General features: G+C 39.7%; 1 protein-coding gene across 3 annotated transcripts in view; it reads right to left on the bottom strand.

Moving 5' to 3' along the window:
• The window catches only part of ABLIM1 (actin binding LIM protein 1), a 234,607-nt gene that overhangs the window by 201,931 nt on the left and 13,620 nt on the right, over window positions 1-19,056 (bottom strand). The gene's annotated exons all lie outside the window — the stretch shown is intronic.

The following is a 19,056-nucleotide window of genomic DNA, read 5'->3' as shown; positions in this document are numbered from 1 at the left end:
TGTAAGGATTAGCTATTATAGAAGAACTTTTAATCGAGCCAGTTCCACTTGGAAACTGATAAATGAAACCAGGGACTGCACAAGGTCATTTCACAGAGCCCCCTTTTGAGTACAACTGCCCTTTTAAGAAGAAAGGGCAGTTCTTAGGAGAGAATTAATGAATTATTTCCCTTACTTTTCTTCAGCAATAGCCGATAAAAAACTAATAGCACAAAACCCAAACACCAGACTTGAGCAATCTGCTATCATGGTGGATTTTTAAAGTTTATGCTTTACCTGGTGGAGATGTTGCCATTTGCACCCTTGATTAATGCATCAACCCAGTGAGCAAGCTTTCCCAATTCCTTTCACACGCATCAATCCACTTGTGGACAGCAGTTCCTAATGAGGCAAAACAATTCTCTCCTCTAAACAAATGCAAAGAGAGGACATTCTTGATCTTTTATTGCCTAAGGGTTTCTGGTGCAATGATCTACTTACAGCTGCCATTTGAAATCTGAAGCTAAAAAGAATTCAGCAGATGGGGTTTGAAGGTCATCCAAACACAGCTTTAAACCTGCTCCATTTTGCTCCCTGGTACAGCCTCAGTATAAGCCTCCTGTAAGTTATCCTGTACCTTTTCCTCCAAGTTGATCATCTGGTATTTCAATTTGTGATTGGGTGGGTAAGAGCAAAAAACCATTTACAGAGATTTTCCTAATGCTATTTTCTTTTAAATCAGTAGAGCTGGAAAACTTGATGTTGTCTTTTAACTTTGCCTGTTCAAAGACAAAACCACTTCTCTCTTTTATCCTGTAATCCCGTGACACTTAACTAGAACTAGATCTGCATCCTGAAATGCTGTGGTAGATTTCTTTTACATCTTTTCAGGACAGTTTGTTAGAGATACTGAGATATTTCCCAGGCTACCATGCAGCCTTAAATGAACTTGGATTTGTATTTCAGAACTGTCGATTTTTGTACCTATAGATGCACCGTCTAGCCTAGCTCAGGGCTGAACGTGAATTTGCAAAAAAAAAAAAAAGAAAAGAAAAAAGAAAAAAAACCACCCCACATTTTAGCATGTGCTATCACTGGAACCTTTGTATGGTTTTCTGAAAGTTACAAAATAGAAGGATGCCACCCACACCAGTACATTTATTAGTTAAGTTACTGTATTTCCCTGCTTTTAAGAAGGCACAAAAAAATATATTTGCATACAAGGCTCGCTACAACCCCATGCAAAGAATTAGCCCACATCCACATGACACTTAAATCCCACATGAACCTATTCCAAACATCATTAACGTTCTTCTTGCACAAAGGAGACACACTTAGCATGGTGAACCAGACGACAAGGAAGGAACAACACACTACTAGTAGGTTGTGCTATCATGCATGCTCTGCTTTCTAGCTCCTTCGACCCTAAGGATCTGATCTTATATACCCTCTCCTCTATCATGAGCTACACCTGCCATCATAGCTCATGCTGACTGCTGGCACCTGGTACGTGGAGTCACAGAGCAAGAGAGAAGCTGCAGCACTGAGATATGAAAATCTTGGCCTGCGTGTAGCAGTGGAGAAGTACCAAACTTGTGCTAGCTCTGAGAATCTCACACTCAAAGGCAAGAAACTTCCTAACTCCAGTGCTCTGAGTCTTGTCAAACATACTAACAGTGAATTACTATAATGCCCTAACTATTTTAAATTACATACTTGCTTAGTAAACCGCATCTCCAGGCTCATCTAGGAAGTGAAAAGCACTAAGTAATAAATGCTTCTGAAATAAAATCCTCAAAATCTAGGGATACATTCTGCTCTCAAGCAAGATGATTCACACAGCAAAATCCAGTCTAAGTTTGGAGCACGTGTAAATGTTGCCAAGCTTTCCTCAATGTCCCATTCAGGGCACTGAGCTGCTTCACTTGTCGCATGTCCTCAACAAGAAGTTCTGTTCCCTCTAACAGAACACTTAATCTTTGTCTTTGCAGTCAAATAAAAAGACTGAGCTACAGGTGACAATTGATTCCTGGGACAGTAACAAGTTAAACTCAAAATATGTTCCATCACTGCTGTCAATTTATTTTCATTCCATAATTCATTGATTTTAAGGCTTCTACACCCAGTCGTGACCTCCTGCAATCAAATTTATGATGGTGCGTGTACATTTCAGAAAATGCCTGCTAACTAAACACTTTGCAATGAACTTCATTAACACTAACACAAGTGTAAGTGTGTTTTCTCCCTCAGTGATTCTTTATGTGGGCTACGTGATACCTGATCTCTCATAATTTGGGCTTCTTAACCACATCTCCTATACCAACTCTGAAAATCCTGTAAATACAGGTGAGGTGATTTTGCAGATTAGTTTCCACTATCCACCTGGAGATTTCTCAGAGCAGCTGCAAGGGAAGCTGTTGTGCAGCTCCTGACAATACCCTGCACCAGCTGCCAGACTCAGCCCTTCGCTCATCTGCATAACAAGAGAAGCACTTGTGTCAAGTAGCAGGTCCAGACATCAGGAAAGGCAGAGAACCACCAGGTGGCAATTACTTTAGGTATTAAAGAGCTTGATCACCAAATGAGGGAACACTAAAGTAGTCTGTGAACTGTACTGTGCATTAAAATCACTAATCATCAAAGCTTTATAAAATGGACCAACACAGTTGTTTGTGAGCAGCTGTCTTCAGCACAGAAACCAAAGTCCAAGAGGAAATAAAGTTATTAGGTGTTAGCTAGACTACATGTTGACAAAACAAAGATAGTACCTCAAGCTATATACCTTTGTAGTCTTGCTGACCTTCATTCTTTCCAGCTGTGCCACACAAGGAAAAGAACTCAATGAGAGGCTGGGCAACACAGTGGGAAGAAATTAGCAGCAACGCAATCAAATAGGATGGAGGAATTCTGCGATCAACCTCAGGAGCTTGTATAAAACCACATCAAAAGCATGACCATGGCAGCAGTAACCATATGAACTCATCATTAGCTTAGGAAATAGCAACAATTAATTCACAGTGATGCGGATTAATCCACTAACCACCACAGCATGCAGAGTCCCTCTGTCTTCCCTAAATCTCAAGCCACTGTGGCTTCCCTTGTACTGGTACCCAAATGACCCCAATGTTATGTCATGCTATATGGCAAACTGTAATCACGTCCCTCATCTGCATGTAGCAACGGAAGGCTTTGATTTCCACATCCCTGGACTTCAGCAAAAAAACACAACATAGTTCAGACTCCTGTATATAGCACCCACTGCACAACCCATACTTTGCAAGATTTCTCAAAGAGGTCTTTGAAAAGCTTCAGACACCATTCATTGTGCCTGTACCTGCACAAGCCCCTTTCATGGCTAGCACCATCAGACTGACCAAGCTACTTTCTCCACTGCACAATGCCCAATGCAAAAATCAGTATCTGGCCTACTACATACACGTCAAAAGCCATTCGATCAAACACTCTAAAGAAATTTCCATTTCAAAGATGACCTCCAGGCTTCCCCACACAAGGGCTCAGAAAAGTTGGAGAAATTAAATCACAGCAAATAAGGCTATTACTCTTCTGAATGAGAGCAGATATAGCTACCCTTAACTGCCTTAAATATCTGTCTTAAGCAACAGCAATCTCTTTCTGGTCCTAACCAAGCATTCACCAGGCCAATTGCTAAATAAATAAAATAAATAAAATAAATAAAAGCAGTAAATCATCCCAGAAGATAGTAAGGCCGTATTCACTCCCTTCTGCACTGGGAGCCATCCCTTCTGGGAAAGCTGGGGCAGAGAGCTACAGCAGTGCAGAGCCTGGGGAGAGATCCAGGGAATAAGATGCACTATAAACACAGCCTCAAAGCATAGACTCTGTAAGCACTAGCTCTTGGGCTGTCAGCAGGTCCCACGTGCCCTACAGAGCATGCTGCACTACCCAGAGAGAATTGCTTATTATTTCTTTTAACTGTAGTTGACTCAGACTGAACAGAAACTAGGCACTGGAAATGACTGGACTGGTGTCCATTTATTTGTCAGGCAAGTCACCCCAAACATAGCTAGCATGTTCACACCAAGCTGCCTCAAATTGGAGAAAACAAGATGAAATTTCTCAGTAATCAGCACAACAAATGGCCACCTGAAAGATCCAGTCCAATCCCAATGTAACTTTGCTAATTCCACTGCGCTTACATTAGAGTCGAATCTGGCCCCCAGATTCCACATTGCTCCACTTAACACAGCTAACATGTGTGACTAAAGCCCTGCTCAGCTCCAGATGGCCAAATGTCAAATAAATTAAAATACAACCATTGCCAAATCCCTGCTAAAAAGAAAATACAGAGGAAAGCAAAGGGAATGTGAATTTAGCGTCAGAAAATATAATCAACATGCTGCCTTCCCTTTCATAGCTGACTTTTATAAGGCAAAAAATAATGACGAGATGCAATAAATCTCTGTCCCTGGCCACTGAACAAGTTGCAGCTCGCTTCACCCTGCTAAGAGTGTTTACGTCCTCCAAGACGGAAAGCCACCGTGCTCTAAGTTGGGAGTATGCCCTCCATATCACTTAAGGCACACAAGCTCTTCCAAAGAGGTACTAAAATTAAGTAACAACAATGTCCGAATATTACACTTTCTCTAGAGAAGATGAAGTGTGATTGCTTGGAAAGCAAATCGTGTACTAGGCAACTGCCCCTCCCCTCCCCTACCCAAATCCCCTCAAAAAGCCAGGTACTTGCTTACAGTTCAGCTAATCCAGAAATCATGATCAGCAGCAGCCAATCAACCACATACACACAGATACAAAATCAAACAAATAAAACATTTCTATACACGCACTTAAAATTTGCAGAGTTCCTCATGTTTCCAGCAATTTGCCAATGTGGCTGCCAGGGTGGCAAGGGAATTCATTAGTGCTACTCAGCTCAGAGCAGGGTTTAGCCCAAAGGGAGGGAAGGAGGGCAAACTGTATTTTGATTAACTTACGGAACTGGAACTCATTAGGAATAGCATCAATTTCCAGTTTTGCGCAACTTCTCTTCCCTGCACTAACTTATATCTGACACCTGACATAACACTCTAGAAACAGCTAAAAGCAATTTTCACACCTTCTTTCTAGAAAAGTATGTGATCTAGCATGTCCCACATCAGATAAAGCACACAACTGTGGATGAAATACAGATTTTACACCAACTCTTCTAACTGTCAGGACGAATTTTTCCCCCCAAATCACCAGTTTTCCTACTTTCAGATGGGGGGGGGAATACTTATTCAGCTTCAGGTAGCTTATGAATCTCCATATACAATTAACAGTCTTCTATACATGCCAAAGGATAACTCCATCTTTGTTATCAATTAAACTGCTGAATAACTATATATATAAAGAGTTGAGGCTATCTGTGCTGCTGTCATATACTAAAGTACGTTCCAAAAAAATGTTTTTTAAAAATAAAGCCTACAAAATAGGCAAAATAGGGGTTCAGACTGAGCACAGCTGAATAAGCCCATATGTCCTATAGCACAGAACCTTAGAAGTCACAGAATAATAAGGGTGAGAGGGACTTGAAAAAGCTATGTGCCTCTTCCTGCATCAAGGCCGGATGAACTATTCCCTCTGCTCAATGTCTTCTACTACTGTGAATCATTACCAAAATCCATCCAGTTCATCTCTCAACTGACACAAATCTGGAATTACTCTGCTAGCCTCCACAGTTATTCCAGATTTACGTAACACAATGGAGTATGGCTTGTCTCCAAAGAACTCTGCCATGAAGAAAAAATTTTTGTCTTCAATATATTCTTTGCCCATTAAGTAAGTATTGCAGTTGCTAAACTACCATTCAGCCTAGAACTAGATCAGAAATAAAAGGCATGCTAATTATTTTTAAAGCACTTAGGAAAGATCAAATTGCTGTGTCTGTCTCATCCTCTGATATTACAGAATACTGTGCTTAAGTGTCACCAACACCATTGACTGGCATTTTCAACATATACGAAGCAGGAAAATAACCATTTCAGAGAGGCTTTTTACTTCAGTCTCCTACTGGAAAATGAGATTGGTTCTAAACCTTTGCATTCTCAAGATGAATTATCAGTATTAAGAGTAACATGCCTCCAGAACACATCAATATTAGCAGTAAATAATGGACAGAATTAAAACTGAATTAAAGCTTTCCTACCAGGTTATCTTGCATTGCAGAAGTCAAGCAGGGGGGCAAAATGAAACTTAATAGATTCTAGTAGACACAAACTATTTCAGCCCATGATGAGTATTGTTTCTGGAAATACAGGTTGGGGGAAAATATCAATGAATGCCTTACTAAGAACTGCGCACGTGAAAGAAATTCTGAGCAGACACACAAACATGCATTTCAAATGGACCAAAAATCTCTCCTACTGGTCTCACTGAAATCTTTGTTCTGCAGGTTTCAAGATGCTATTGTTTAGACAACCAAGAAAAATCTCAGACGCTCTAACCTTCACGTGAGTCATTTGCCATACTTTCAACATAACATTTATTGCTGGAAATCAGGAATCTAAAACATACTAGGTAAACTGAGCTATCCTGCAGGAATGAAGGAAAGGATATTCTGACTAAAACTGTTAAGTCTGGAACTGTTAATAGCATTATTAGCATTGAGGCAGCAGTGGTGATTCTTGTAGAGTTTATTCTCTACTCCAGTTATTTTTTCTGTCTTCCCCCGTTTCATTTACCTGAAGTGTATTTTGCAAACAGAAAAACTACTTATTATACTTACAAAAACACAGTCTATTCTGGCTGCATCAGTGGGGCTCTTCAGACATGTCACAAAGCAAAAAGACATTTTAGAAGATCTAATGATTTATTCATTCCCAGCTAGTTAACACTGGGCTGCTGTTAACATGCTTTCCAGTTACTTTACATGCCCCAGCTGATGGTGTTTCCTAATTGCCTCAGGAAACCTTATTAGGGAAGTCATAGTGCTTCTGTTTGAAACTTCAACTTGCAGTGCAAATAAGGCATTAGGAGAAGCATGTTCAAGAAAAACAGTAGAAACATAATCTGTATTCAAGTAGAAACATAATCTGTATAACTCAACAGGAGGGATACGCATCAGCACTGGAGCTGTTCAGTCACAGTAAAGATCAGCTCTTTGCTATGCAAACCCTGATTCACCAGACTTAGAAGTTTTATACTTTTCTCCTCAAAAGTCATATGCTTGCACAAGCACTCCCTCCTCCCTCCTTTCCTGACTCTACTTTTGTATGCCAGCGCTAAAGAAGCATAATTTCAGAAAGCTAGGAAAAAAACTAATTGCTCAAGAATATAATCTGACAGAACATAGGCACCTACATGAGTGTGCAAAGAATTCAGAGTTTTTAGGCAGCTAAGAATTTTTATCAGATTATTAAAAAACAGTACTTCCCTCCACACTCTTCGGAAAAACACAGAAGTGTTTTCAGCTAGTCAATGGACAGTTACGCCAGAACACGCTCCCCTAGACACACTGCTATGATGTTTGCGGTGTCCAAAAAAAACGAAACAAATGAAAACAAGAAACTTTTTGACATCAGAACAAACACAACTCCTTTCACAAGAGATGTCTCTGTGACTGAGTTCTTCAAATGTTCTCTACTCCCATCTGTTTTATTCTAAGGCACTTTTTATATTCAAGGCCAGCTCTGATCTGTGTGTGCATCATCTCGAAGGAGGATTCCCACACACGCGCTCTCTCTCCTCACTCTGCTTTAAAGATTTCCTTTTGCTCACTGTTCTCAGGTAGCTTTTTATTCTGCTTCCCCTGTCTCCAGCTCTTACTCAGTCCTTTACCCCACTGCTCTCATGACTTCTCAGTCTTTAGAAGAAAAGTGTAGCAAGTGAATTTAACAAGGGCAGAACAAGTTCAATCTTGACGTTGCTCCTTTAGAAAACTGAGTCACAATCTGTATTAGCAAGATCAGAAGAAGAAGAATAGAAATCAGATCAGCTGATTCTCTATATTTGGTGGGAAGATTCACGTATGGAATCCAATATCTCATAAAACCTTTCTGTTTAACTCTGTAACTCAGGAACATGAATCAGGTAGAAAGAGCATAAACTAATCCCATCTCTTCTTTCAAACGGCTGCAGTGAACATTGATAACTATAGCTTTTGTGTGTGTGTGTGTGCGCGTGTGTGTGTGTACCCGTACACATACATACTCTTGCACACACTCAAAACCACCAAAAGGATCTTTGCTGTTGTTACCACTTACTTCCCTGCAGTTCCAACAACAGTACTTTTTAGTTTCAGCTGGCTACCTCCTGATTTAGTCTGTATCAGGAGTACACTTTGGCATCACTGCCAACAATGTTTACTAAAAATACCTCCTGAGCATCATAAAAAGCAAGATGGAAAGGATTCTTAATCCCCCTTGGGGCACACAGTCTTTTTGCTTTCAGTAAATACGGAGTGGCAACAATGCACAGAGAATAAAGCACATCTTAAAGCAGTGGTCTGTTTAGTCTTGTTTGCCTTGCAGAAAGGAAAAATAAGAACTTCCAGTATCTGCAAAAACTGTCACCAGAGGAGAATAGGAAGAGGGGGAAATTGCTATTGCAAAAAGTCCAAAAATCTCCCAAATCCAGATTTTCAATGTATTTCTCACAATAGGATTTACTGTCCAAGACACAGAGCCCGTGTATTAAAGAAAACTGTAGATGTGCGGATTATCTACAGCAAGTGGAGAGCCAGATGGGAGGAAGACTCAAAGCCAAACAAGGGTAACGCTGAACCTTGCCCTCCTTTAACTTCTGGACCACAGCATATTGTACAAAGCAAACAGAACGCAGTGTAACGAGAGCTTGACAGAGGGGAGAGCAATGCCAGGCTCTTTTATAGCACTTTACTCTTGACACACTATACCAAACATTACCTTAACTTCACAACATCCCTGCCACGCAGTTCTACCTACAGATTTTAAAGATCCCTGACAGTACCTAGGGCCTGCAAAGGAACTATATGTAAGGGTCCAAAACATAACAAGGAGCCTAAAATCAACTGCCATTTTACTCTACGTTTTCAGCCACTATTTCAGCCATCAATTATTGAATATACTATGGGTAAAATTTCAGAAGTACTAAAGAAACTTTACAAGGTTGTGAGCTATAATGATCCATACGACTCTGGAATTTTCAAAAATCCCAATTTATGATCAGTAAAAGGTTGGATGGCTTTTCTTCACATCCTTCTTTAAGTTTTAAAATATTAAACCCAGAAATTAACTGCCACTGTCCAGCTGCAACTCTGAAGGAAGGACACCACAAGTGTGCCACAAATGTACTCAGGAAAATATTTATTGTGCTGCAAGCATGTAGCGAAATGCAGCATCACTACGGTAACCATAATATATTCATAGACATTAGCCACTTATTTTAAAATTTTAAATGACATTTTCAGAAGTATAGAAAGCAAGGCAGTGGCATCTTGATCACGGCATCAGATCTTCATTATAAATTAATCTTATGTTATGTATGAAAATAATCAGTTAACTAGGGCCTCTTTCTATGAAACACTAGACTCCAAATGTGCTTTACACATGTGTACACACAAAACATTTTTGTCATTCATCTCAAATATCAAAACATCTGGCAACAGAAAACAGAAAAATATTTAGAGACATTTTTGGACAGAAGTTATTTCAGGTCACGTCAGAAAGCATCCCTAAGCTGCAATCATCAAATTCTTTTTTCAGTTATTCCGGATTTAGTCTGTGTTAGAGAAATGTGGCACAGGCTTTTTATAGTAGCTGTTGATTCAACAATGATCAAAGTTTTATCTTTCTTCTCTAGATCAAAGACTAGCATTTTAGGATTCTCTCCAGCTCATAAACTAGAACAAACATTAGTTTTGGATAACCACCTTATTATATAACTATATTGTCTTCTTGTAGTAAGTTTTTTCCTTTTTACATATGCCACATGTTTTTAACGGATTGTCTGATTATCATTTAATTGTTTTATTGGCTTACTACGGCAATAAAGAAGAAAATTCTACAACAGCAGCAAAAGGCCACAGAAACATTCAAATCCTGTCCTGAGTTTCTGCATTCTTATGAAGAGAATATTAACAAGTACAGGTGAAAATAAGATTAAAGAAATGAAACTGGGCACAATTCCTGTAAAAGCTAAGAGATCTTAAAGCTCAGCTCACTAAAAACCACTCAAAACACCTGTAGATTTCCTTCTGCGGAACACAAACATTCACACACACTTCGGCACTGCATGTTCACGCAGGTACACGCCTTCAGACTGGAATAAAGTAAGTCCTCTGGCAGCAAAATTAGTATACTTGCACTGTGTCAGCTTTCAGTAATAGGTATAAAATATTACTTTGTGGGTGTCAGCACAATTCCTTTTGCAACTAAATCTAATTTTAAAGGTGAAACTTGCGGTGCTTAGACATGCAGTCAACACCTCAGTTAACATGGCAGGAGTCAAACTAAAGACCCTCAATGATGACTTGAAGAACAATACTCTAGAACATAAGCTGAAGAGCCCAAAGTCTGCCTTTGGGGCAGTAACCAGTTTTTGACTTCCGTGTCTCACAGGCACTTGAACCAACAGAATATACACTTGAGGAAGACCAAGTTCCAGGCAACCTCTGAAGAAATAAAATTCCACAGTTTTCACTTTATAGAATGAAGAAGAGAAGGTGCTTTCTTCCTTTGGTTTCATTCTAAGAAAACTGTTGATTTCCACATTGTCTACTGAACATAGGTAGACGCAACCATACTCTTATTAAACTGAAAAAGAAATTTACCATCTTCAGTGAGACGGCAAGTCCTAGATCCATCTCTTCCTTTACACCCTCATTCTATGAGCTTCCCTCACCTTACATAGTACTTACTGAAGACAGCTCTTCTACAGATGTTGATTAACCAAAGTGCAAGCCTAGGATAGTAGGAGAAAGACAGTTACTTTGCTCTAAGCTGTTTTGCATCTTCTGTATGAGTAGGCTCAGAGAGAGTTAGAGCAGAAGCAAGCACCTTTTTAGGGCTGTATTACATCGTCTCTTAGCTATGTTCCTGTACCGCTAACTAAGTTTCAGCTTTTATCTAACCTGGTTGACTCTTAGACTTTTTAATGCCAAAAATAAACCAAAAGCTTTCATCACTAGCTAAAAGAAAACTGTAATTTGAACAGCAGTTTTGCTGACTTCTCTCTTGATCAAAGATGCTTCATAAGAGCCTGATGTGATAGAAACAAAATCAGCTTAATAGTAACAGTAATTAAAGCAGAATCCTTTCATGAGAGCACATTAAAAATGACTAAGTTACGGTCCCAGATATAGCAAAGGGAATGGTAAGTACAAAAAAAAAAGTTAGAGAAACTTTCCTAGTTCAGCTGCTTGCCACCTTGGATTAAAATGTGTCCATTTCTATGACAACGTATTACTTGTCTGTGCAGTTCCAGAAACAGAATATATCATCTTTATTAGTGAGGAAGCAGCAAACTAAGACTTCTTATCATGCTGTCCTCTGAAAGTCTACTGTGATTAGACCACTCACCTCGCTGACATTTTTCCAAAAGGATCGCTTTTAAGTGCCATGCCAATAAGTTATCAAGAAAAAGTCTAGGAGCATGAAACAGAAAAAGCCACTAAAGACTTGGCCAGTAAAAAGCAACATATGCTGCATTTTTCAGCATACTCCAAAAAGAGTTAAGCATAAGCTTAAGTACTTCAGTGAATCAGAACCTCATAATTCATGGCTTGCTTGGACTGTTTTTCTTCCACCCTTCTCTAAATTAGAGATGCAAATACGCCACAGGAAAAAAATAATGTATGTTTTCCCCTCACCTTTGAGTGCGCTGTCTTCCGGGTGTTTCCTATTTTATGCTTCCTTCCAGAGCACCATCACAGCTGTCCAGAGCAGGTGTGTCTCCAGTATATCTCATATAGCGATATTACAAATACAGAAGGAAAACACCACCACCTCCCCTCTGAAGGCAGAAAGCATACCAGTGCCATCAAATACTCTGGTAGCTCACACTTCAGTCGTCTTTTTTTTTTTTTTTTTTTTAAACAATCATGACAACAGACCCTCACTTTGAAGCGCAGAGCTTACATGAACAGATTTATAGTTTTCAGCAAATGTGAAGTGCAACCAATCTTTTCTAGCCATGGGGGGGGGGTTACTCTAAGACTATATAATTACACCACAGTCATCACCACATTTGAGTTTGTTTAGGCTGGCTACAACAAACCAACCACAAAAGCACAGAAGTCTACACAGGCTGCAAAACGCACACAAGAAGCTGGGTAGGTACTTGGGCAGACAGCTCCTATTCAGTTCTCACTGAGCTCTACACCATCAAGGCCACACGAAGTTTAAGTCTAACTTAGATGTGTTCACGTAAGCAGCAGTCATTGCAGTGTGGAAGTGTTTCATGATTTACATGAAACAAACTGCAAACTGACTCAAAGAAAGCACTAATTCTAGCCTACAAATGGGAAAAGGAAAAGAATCTAAGACTCCTTCGTTATAGGTATACTGAAGTCTATCTGGTCCAACTTTGTTCACAAATTAAGGATTTTTTTATATAACATATGGGACTGGTAAATACAGTAACGCTCAGAATGTAATGCTCAGTGTTTATCGGATTATGACTTTTATTTGGGTTTGATCTTTTAACAAGCAAGTCCTTTCTGAAAACATGCCACAATAAAGGCTGAACATCACTTGAACGTCACTTGAGTTTCTTCCTCTGTTACTGTCTAGGAGTAATTTTGGTTTGGTCTTAGTTAAGAAGAACACTTCTTCATAAAGACATCACAGCCTAAATAGTATGTGATAAAAAAAAAAAAAAAAGGATCTACCTGCTAGTCTCAGACCTTTCAGACCAACATCTGCTTTCTACTGCGTGTTTCTGCTTCTACACTGCAAAACATAGAAATATTATAGAAGTCATGTGAACTAATCGCATCTGGTTTTCATTTTCAATTATTTACAGGTTTGATTTATAATTATTCAAAATATTCAATTCAAACACATTAAAAGAATCCTCCCCAAAATTGTTTTCAGGACTGCAGAACACATGCAGTTCTGGTATTTTTCACTAAAAGTAATTTTATCTGCTTTTCCATCCATCAGTTGATGCTTATTTTCCTTCTGTGCAATTCCATTCAAAGCTGTGCATCTAAAATAGATTCTGCCTCATTGTCCCAGTTTCCTCTTGTTGTTGCCATTGGCCTATGCAACTTTTTCCATGCATTCAGGACTACTTTTTATTAACGCTAAAAGTTAAACAGCAAAGACTCTAATCGTGTCTGGAGGGAGAAAGATGGAAGAGCAGGCAAAACTTACACAAGAGTAAAAAGAGATGTTATTCTTTAAGTCAGATACTTCAATAAAATATTCTTCTTCCCCATCAAAACAGAAGTTCTACCAGGCCTAAAGACTAGGCTGCAGATTCTCATGCACAGACAAGTAAGTACAGCTTACAGTGACAATCCAGGTCCTGATCCGCAGCTATTTACACCACTAAATTGAGGTTCAAGCCCTAAAAGGAACAACTAAGGAAAAACATAACTGACTACCCGTATTTGGAAGAAAAAAACAAGAAAGGACAGATAGGATTAAATAACAGTATGAAATCAATGCAAAAGAAATTCAGGGTGAAAACTGGGGAGAGGACATAGCCAGTTCTACATTGTGCACTCCATAGGTATCAGAACCAGCAAATAGTTGCGTCGGCATGACTCCGCACAGAGTTTTGTCTCAGGTAACGCTGCACAGCACTGAATCCTGCCAAGTATGCTTTCCTTGCAGCTACGGAGCACTATCCCAAGGAAAATGGTGGAAATCACTAGGTCTGGGAGCGCTTGAAGCTAGAATAACTAACTACTCTAAACATACTAAAATTAAGGAACCATCTAGTCAACTTAGAAGACAAACCAAATAGGATTGCACCATTTAATATTACTGAAGGACCACAGGTATAGCACCAAAATGTAACTTTTAAAAAATCATTTATGTACTTCCCCAATCAGTTAGCACAGGCTATATAACTGCAGTCATTCCAAAATCCACACAGGTGCATCCAGTACACAAAAAACCCTAGGCATAATGCTGAAAACTGAAGTATGCTCTTTGTAAACACAGATCCTTTTCTAGTGGGACTTAAAAAAATAGTAATGTTTCACACAAACCAAACAGCATACCAGGACTGACCTGGGCAGAACGTACATACGGAAAATAAACTTAATGGGATCTCGATTCCATAAAACAGCCTATTCCTCCATTTTATAATGGAGTATAGCACAGCAGTAGTGATTTCAGTACAAAGCCTCCAGTGCCATGGACCAGTCAGCAGGAGTGGAGCGAAACTGAAGTTAAACACTGAACCCACCACCCTGCATCTGATTCTTTTTCAGGTTGGTGAGAGTTTGTAAATTATTAGTGGCATCCAGCTTCAGTTCCTCTTCCTTTGCAGAACTGGAGTGTTTACGAGAAACAATTTTGCTCTCAGGATATAATTAGTATGTATTCCATCTTTCTCCCATGATGAGTTTCTGCCTGCCCCATTCACCAGGTCTCTCAGCCTGGGAGCGCTTTATGACAGACATGCACTAGTCACACCACAAACAGCTCTTCGGGAGGGCAGCTACATGCTTGAAAGAAATACCTCTGACAGCAAGTAGAAAAACATGACCACAGATTTCAGAAAGGATATGGCAGACAACATCGCCACCTCTTAAATGGATAGTTTCTTTAGATATGAGCAATGTTACTGTGAAAATCACAGATCAGAATAAAGTGTTGACCAGAAGCTCAGCAGCTAGCTTTTGAACTGGTCAGCTCAAATCTCAGTCCAAACCATCACTGCCCGCAACAGCAATGCCTATTAGAGGGAGACTAGAAGATTTGGAAATGAAAAATAAACGTCATTTGTGGAACATACAGGAGCTCAAGTCTTAGTATTTAAATTCCTCACTGACAGATCGGTGAATTCCTAACGCAAAAGTTTACAACTGTGGGACAAATCAATCAAGTGATGTGCACAATGCCTATGAGAAAAGAACCAGTACCAGAGCAAAGCACAGAGACAAAGTTTTTAATCTTCTATTAAAATTCACTTACCAGCTTGTATGAGTACAAACTAGTAGTGTGAGAACAAGACCAGGAGACAGGAATTCCCCTGTTCTGACCGTAGCTCTAAGACTCAGTGAAAACAAAAAAACATTTCAATTCTTGTCTCACTTTGTCCCCAAAACGAGGACAAAACCTCCCTCCCACCACCAGTGTTATGGCAATTTATTTGTCTGAAATGATAAAGTGTTTCACCTACATTTGGTAGAAAATCAAAAAGGGAAAGACTGTAGTATAAAATACATTCTCAAGCTAAGCAAACCTAGTACTTTGACTATTGAGCAGGCTAAAAAATACAATTATCTTCTCTACAACACCCACATTCACAGCACAATACAACCTATCAGATAAGATGAATGTTTTTTTAAATACTGACTTCTGTCAAAAGCTAGTGATTTTTGTTGTGGCACAGAAAAGGCTGAGCAGACACCACTATTGATAACACTCCAATTCCACGTGCCTTCGTTTTCCTTAGGAAGTTGCCCACTAGACTAAAAATAGCTCATGCTAGTTTTTTCAGTATTTAGAAATAAAATGTTAGCAAAGATCTTATTTGACCACACGAAACAGTACCACCAATCATGTATGTTTGCTCCAGCATAACTAAAGATTGCAGGAATTAAAAATAGCTGTTTTTCCATTAACTTCGACCTTTATGATAACAAGTAGTTTTGACAGTTTTCAAGCAGTTTGAGATAACATGCACAAGTAGGTCACAGTAATACTTGGCTTTAGAAAAACGCCTTTCATCCAGAGAATTTACAGCTCTTTACAAACAAGCCCTTAGGTAAGTAACAACATATTAGGCTTACTCCAGCACCCCAATTCAGCCAGGGATGAGTCCTAATAGGAACTACGTAACAACTCTTAGTACCGTTACAGCTCAAAGTAGAACAGGAAGATCTTTGCAGTCTGCAAAACTGCAAAGTGCAACTGAAGTCAATGGCAGCCCTCCACCGCTCCAACAGGCCTCTGAAGAGCTGAGGAGAGTGCCCTGGGAAGGACTCCAGCTAGACAGGAGAGTGAAAAGGGATTTTCAGAGTTCATTTCAGCTCCCCATTAAATCACTCCATCTCCAACCTGATTATTCATCCAAGTTTCCGGGAATACTCAACTACTGCATTTGGCGTTTGGTCAAAGCAGCAGCTAGAGCTGCATTATGAAGAAAGCAGCAAAGGAACGGCCTTACATTTTTGTTAACAGAGAGAGGGTGGGACAAGAGTGTCGGACTGCAACAACTGAGTCTGTGAAGGGTGGTAGAAAAGAGAGGAAAACTCCAGAAAATTTATCTTAAAACAGAGGTGAACCATTAGTCCTCAGAAGCAACCCCTCTAAAAAGTTAGCTACCATTATTTCCATTGTACAAGTAGGGAAGTACAAAAATCTTCATCCAGAGTTCCCTTTAAGGCAAAATTGCATTAATTTAAATTATTAGCTATACTTTACATATTATTTTACAATTTATCATGATGCCATTGACTATATGGGTATTTATGGTTGAATAACAAATGAGAACTAGAGCAGAAGAGCTAAACGGACTTGCCCAAAACTACAGAGCTACTGCTGGATTTCAGGAGTTTCTTCTGTCATCTGATGGAGTCAGTTCACTAGACCATGCTGCCTCCTGGAGCAAAAGTGATGAATAAAGACGGCTGCACAGATAAAAACACAGCTGACATTGTCATGGTTTTTACTGTGTCTTGAATATCTTCTGCAGTGTAGTAATAAAAATGGCACAGGTAAATGTTTAACTCTTTTGCTATTCTTGTTATGTTTGGTCTATAATCAGTAGGCAGATGGCAGAATAATAATGGTCACCTTTTGGACAGCCAGCACAACATAAAATATTAACAATCAACATTAGCTGAACACGCAGAACCCAATGATACAATAGCTTTAATGAGACTCCATGCGCATGAGGTAATCTGCCCTCATGAAGCAAAGGGTCCGTATCTGACATTAAACAAAGCCCTGATCCCACAAAGACATTTTTCTTATTTGAACTCCATCCTTTGAAATAACCTCATTAAGACCCATTATATCACGAAAGTGTGTAAAGGTAAATGCATATGTACATTTTAACAGCAGTAGTGCTTCAAACAGTTAAGAATAAAAATGTTCTATACCGCTTTATACAAAAACAGCCTTTGGTCAGTACCGAGTAACTCTACAATTTATTTGCACAGACATGCTGATTTTCCAACTAAGCCCACCCATTAAAACTGAAAAGCAGATATTGATACAAATTAGTATCTGAATCTCTTTTATGAATCTTATTCAGTACCCCTCTGAAGTCCTAGGAATACTCTCTCTCTCTCTCTCTCTCTCTCTCTCTCTCTCTCTCTCCAATTAATTACTCTGAAAAAACTAGATGGCACTGGAAAGGCTGAGAAAGCATTCACCCTTCATCTCCAGGCAGCTCTCCGGCAGAATCAAGCAGGCATCAAACATTATGCGTGTTGTGCAGATGAAATACAAAAGAGGGATGGTGGGGGAAAGGAGAAGTAGTATTGTCAGTGGACATGTTCCCTGGTTTCCCATTCTCTACATTTCAGTTTTGGGAGTCACCTCCCTGAGCTGAAATTGCAAAGTTTTTCCATCGATCCCTCAGTCCAGGTACCCCTGTGAAGACAACAAAACTCACCTACCTTATAAAAGTATGCTGAGGCCAGGATTTTCCCCACAGGTACTAATGTAGCCTTATCATAGCACTGAATCCTAAGATAATTAGAGCTCTTTAAGAAATGGACTCTTTGCAATCCCATGTCTTCCTAAAGCAAGAAATCTACCATGCCATGAAGAATTATGCTGTCTAACACCATTTATTATTTATATCTAAAAATGGGTGTGATGCTTTAGGAATATGGTCATAACCACAAAGTACCGACAACCTTTCAGTATAGTCACACAATGCTTTCCATGTGCCTGAAGCTCATTTAGACATCTAGAAACTCAAGCAAAAAAAAAAAGAGCAGATCCATGCTTAGCAATATACTTGAAGATGCAGAGAAATAAGGAGATGAATAAAGAGGATGTATCCCTACACTGAGAGGTTCATTCTTCTCTAATCTGTATTTCTGACACAATACTTTTCAATTCAGAGGCGACCAGGGAGTCTTTGACTTGTCATTATTGTGCAGATAGTTTTCTCCTTTCAGAAAAAAAATTATTAATATTTTTGCTTTGTCATGACAATGTTAAGAAAATGTTTAACTTCATTCCTCCAGGTAATTGGCAGTAATTGTAACCATACAAACTGAAAACATCAGTCTTTGGGCCAAGCCTGCATCAGTTTATCAAACTGCAAGCAGAAGTTAGGGACAAGGTATGCTCTGCGTTTAATGAGGGTTATTTGTTCACCTGCGGTCCAGACTTACCAAACGTAAGAGTCAGAGCCTACGCACAAATGCATGCAAAGGAGAAAGGCTATTCAAGTTTAGGCCATTATTAAAACAAATGCAAATTTGGAGCAAAACTTCAAAACGTTCATTGCAAGCTAGGTGCAAACCTCCACAAAAGGCAGAGCCTGATGACAGGACACCACGCCCTAACATGAGCTCTTGCTTTACAAATGACAAAACAGGCCAGATTCCTTACTAGCGTTCAGCAGATACAAAGTACCAAACAGGTGATGTTTCCTAAATAATAATGAATGTTGAGTTCTGACCCTAAAACCATCCTCACCACCGTATTTCTTTCTCCATATACGTTATCTTCCTAGTATAATTAAAAAAACCCACCGAACTGCCACACCTTATACACGTTCCTCTGCTCCTAGAGGCTGAGTGCCCCCCCCCACCGCCGGGGCAATTTTGGGGCTATTCAATGGGCGAGGCGGGGTCACTGAGCCTCGCCTGCTAGGTGCGGCTCATTCCCCTGCTCTAAAGGATGCTCTGCGGCGTCAACCCCGCTGCAGCCCGCTCGGGAGCGCTTCCACAGCCGAGCTGCAAAACGGTACCGGGCGGGAGACGGCGGCGGC

The sequence above is a fragment of the Struthio camelus genome, chromosome 7 (genome assembly GCF_040807025.1).
Source record: "Struthio camelus isolate bStrCam1 chromosome 7, bStrCam1.hap1, whole genome shotgun sequence".
In the NCBI taxonomy this organism is placed as follows: domain Eukaryota; kingdom Metazoa; phylum Chordata; class Aves; order Struthioniformes; family Struthionidae; genus Struthio; species Struthio camelus.
This window is presented reverse-complemented; position numbering and strand designations above follow the sequence as displayed.